The following is a 4178-nucleotide window of genomic DNA, read 5'->3' as shown; positions in this document are numbered from 1 at the left end:
CATATCTCAAGAGACACTATACCTGTCGCTCACTCTCTCCTTTTTTTCTGGCGTTATGTACTTTATCCACCCTCCCTCCATCTGACTCTTTCTTACTCATTTCTCACAACGCTGCCACAGACAATCTCCTCTCTACTCTATCCTCCTCCCTTGACTCTCTCTGCCCTCTTACTTCACGGCAGGCTTGCAAGTCCTATCCAGCTCCATGGTTATCTGACTCAGTGCGTGCTGAAAGATCAACTATACGGGCAGTGGAAAGGAAATGGCGGAAATCTAAACACCCAGATGATCTGCTTACCTCTTCTTCTCTCAAAATGCTATTTTTATCAAACCAAAATTGAATCCTCTTTCTCCAACCCCAAAAACTTTTTTCAATCTTCTCTAACCTCCTAGATTCCCCCAGTCCACCTCCTCCCTCCTCCCTCCTACCAACCCACTTTGTCAACTACTTTGTAAAAAAGATTACCTCCAACCGCACAACCTCCTGCCCCCTTGATCCTATCCCTTCTCACCTTCTCCAGTCTATTGTTCCTGACATTCTTCCTTTCCTCACCCATTTCATCAACATCTCCTTGTCAACTGGCTGTTTCCCCGACGCCCTCAAAGAGGCAAAAGCAACCCCACTACTTAAAAAACCAACACTCAACTCGTCTGAAGTAAAGACCCGTCTCTCTTCTTCCATTTCTATCCAAAACTCTTGAGCGTGGCATTTATAATCAACTCTCTACCTATCTCCACCAGAAAAAACCTTGATCCCCACCATTCTGGCTTCAAGGCTGGCCACTCAACAGAAACTGCCCTCCTTGCTGTCACTGAGCAGCTTTACATCGCTATAACAACCTCTCTCTCTTTCGTCATCATCCTTCTGGACCTATCGGGTAACTTGGAGAGGATCTACCTCAGAACCTTGCCCACTCAAAACTGGGGTTCCTTAGGGATCAGTCCTGGGTCCCCTCCTCTTCTCTCTGTACACCAACACTCTCTGGTCTGTCATTCACTCGTCTCGCACGGCTTCTCTTATCACAGCTACACAGATGACACCCAACCTCTTCTCTCCTTTCCAGAGTCTGAAACTCAAGTAGCAGCACGGATCTCTGCCTGTCTGACTGACATTTCTTCTTGGATCTCCACAAGAAACTCAACCTTGACAAGGCTGAGCTCCTTTTCCTTCCAGGGAAGGGCTCTCCTACCCAAGACCTGCCTATAACAATTGGTAACTCTGTGGTAGTCCCCACCCAGACTGCTAGAAACCTGGGTGTGACACTTGACGACCAACTCTCCTTCACTGCCAACATTGCTGCAACTACCCGATCGTGTAGATACATGCTGCATAACATCAGAAGGATACGTCCCATTCTAACGCAGAAGGCGGCTCAGGTTCTGGTTCATGCTCTAGTCATCTCACATCTACTACAACTCCCTCCCGATTCGCCTGCCTGCATGTGCCATCCGGCCCCTGCAGCTCATTCAGAACGCAGCAGCTCGACTTGTCTTCAATCTCCCAAAGTTCTCTCACACTACACCGCTCCTCCGCTCTCTTCACTGGTTACCAATTGCTGCCCGCATCCGCTTCAAGACACTAGTACTTGCATACAGAGCCACAAACGGATCAGCCCCAGCATACATCCAGGATATGGTCAAACCCTGTATCCCAACCATAAACTGTATATTATTAGTGGACAGCGCATCCGGTTTGGCAAAGTGCTGCAAATGCGGAAGTGCCTTAAACCTGCATTCTATCTGAATTCCAGCAGGGGGCGACACATGCGGTTGCAAAAGGAGGTCGGTTTCTGTAGAAGTCTATGGCAAAATGACCCACTTCTCACTTGATTTATTACCTCAGTTCACATTGTCATGAAGTGTTTATGATCTCAATCGCTAGTTTTAAGTCTTCTGCAACACAGAATGATGTAAAGTTTTTGAATTATGGTCTCGTTGATTTTCAAATCGGCGATAAAGCAGGGGGTGTTTTAGGGCGTGGCTATGATGTGATTGACAGTTCGCAGCCTGTCAATCATGACAAAGGTTTAGCAAAGCTTACCCGTGGCACATAAACTTCAATTTGGAGTTTGACCAGCTTTCTTCGTAGTGACTGTGACACTTTGGTTGCCTAATAATGTCTTGTTCAGCATTCGGTTGGACGACAAGACACTCAAAGGAGTCGGTTCAGTTTTTTCCGGATAAGTAACGTTAAATGTTTTTTAAATACTGTTTTTCGTTAGCCAACGTTAGCATCCCAATTAATATCAGTTAGCTAGCTAGAGTGCACCTTACTAACCAAGCTAGCGGGCTAATGTTATGCAGACGTATACACGGATTCAAATATATATTTAACGTTACAGTCGTATACTTTAGGTATGCACAACGGTCTCGCCGGTGATCTATTTTTAACCATATGTGGTGTTATTGCTAATTGATGCGCATGCCTAATCCGCAAGCTAACATTATCATTACATGTAATGGTAGCTAATTTTAGCTTAAAATCAAAGCCTGATATAGCTAACGTTATGGTGCAAATTCATATTAAACCCTATATTCGCACGGGATTAGAATCATTTTGGGACCACGTGTGATTTAGAAATTACCCCCTCACATCTGAGTTTTGTGTGGCGCATTCGCACAGGACAAGCAGAGACTGCTTTTACTTGAATATACTGAAATTGTTCCTGCCCGAGAGTTTGGCAACGTTACCTGGAGGTGCCTGAAGGACAGGCACATATCCTATCATCCCCGCCGCGGCAGCACCCACACAGCATCACCGTCACCTCACCCTCGGACAAAGCCACGGGGGGAGCGCGTAGACTCGGAGACGGAGGTCTCCGGGAGGAGCAGTGGGCCAGAATATGCGTTTTTGCGATAAAATGTTGCACATGAAAAAATATATAGATATTAAATTACATTAGTGTTCTATCTTGAAAAATCTTCAGTTCTGCAGCCAAATGTATTTTATAAAGCACCAGGTTCAATATTGGAGCGTCACTATGTAAGATATTTTCTCAAAAAATTCCAAATACATTATTTCAGACTGTTAATGTACCTAACAAGCATGCTGTTGCAGTAGTTATTAACCACTGTTGTTGATGCTGTTACACTGATGTATTTCTTAAACTTACTGTCTACTAATCTATTTATAGACCTTCTGTCAGCACATTAGTCTGTTTTAAGATGAGTCACATACGTGTTACAATCTATATTTACAAGTGCTGTTTATTACCAAAATGTATATCATTAAAAAAGTGTTGTGTACAATACACATTGTCTAAGATACATTTGACATGTAGCAGTATGTTTACTTAATACTGCATGTCCTCAACTGAAGCATAGATTCATGTACAAGCTCATATATTAATATAATTAATTGTGATCTACCATGCCTTAACTACATGTTTGTCTTTTACCACAGTCAACCTCTGCGTCATATACCGGGTCATGTCATATACCGGGTCGTTCCTCCACTCTGCATCAGATCATAGTCCAGACAACCACAGTTAGTCTTGCTCATAACAAACCTTGCTATCTGTTGAGTCATTTGTGTATTTGCCTGTCCTGATCCTTTCTGTTGTGCCTCAGCTGCCATTGGAACCTGACTCCTGCTACCGCTTCACTCCTGCCATCCACCGGACCAGACACCCACCACCACTGGACCCCACCACTAGCCGGCCTACTATCTTTCTCTGATGGACCCGCTCCTTCCCAGAAACCACCGGACCCGTTCTCCATCCTGGAAACTTGGATTTCCTTTTCCCCCTCAGAAACCTGGACTCGATACTTGAGTACTTTAAATAAAACCTGTTAATTCACACTCGTGGCTCTGCATTCTGTCTGCATTTGGGTTCTGTTCACCATTCAAACTTAACAGTTAGCACTTTAGAAATATGTATTAGGCATATCATTTAGATATTTTATGTATAGGATTAAACTGTTAGAATTAGATATTGACATTGCATGTCCTTGTGGTTTTTAGTTTTCATACTTTAAAAATGTCAGTGCAGTAAATATAAGGTAGATTGATTTAATTATTACATTGAATAAGTTGTTTCATTTTTTCTTTGCAATTTGTGATTATAATTTTGTTATAATGAATTTACAATAACCCTACACAGATTAAACATCACCTAGTGCATTTTCAATTACCTACTAAACACTTGACTACGTATTTCAAAATTAAATATATTCCT

General features: G+C 43.0%; 1 long non-coding RNA gene across 1 annotated transcript; it reads left to right on the top strand.

Annotated features, from left to right (window-relative positions):
• Nucleotides 1–1953: 1953 nt before the first annotated feature.
• Nucleotides 1954–3802, top strand: LOC114568411 (uncharacterized). The gene is made up of 2 exons (XR_003694288.1): nt 1954–3487; nt 3571–3802. It is a non-coding gene; the product is annotated as an uncharacterized LOC114568411 (long non-coding RNA).
• The last annotated feature ends 376 nt before the right edge of the window (nt 3803–4178 follow it).

The sequence above is a fragment of the Perca flavescens genome, chromosome 14, assembly GCF_004354835.1.
Source record: "Perca flavescens isolate YP-PL-M2 chromosome 14, PFLA_1.0, whole genome shotgun sequence".
NCBI lineage: Eukaryota > Metazoa > Chordata > Actinopteri > Perciformes > Percidae > Perca > Perca flavescens.
This window is presented reverse-complemented; position numbering and strand designations above follow the sequence as displayed.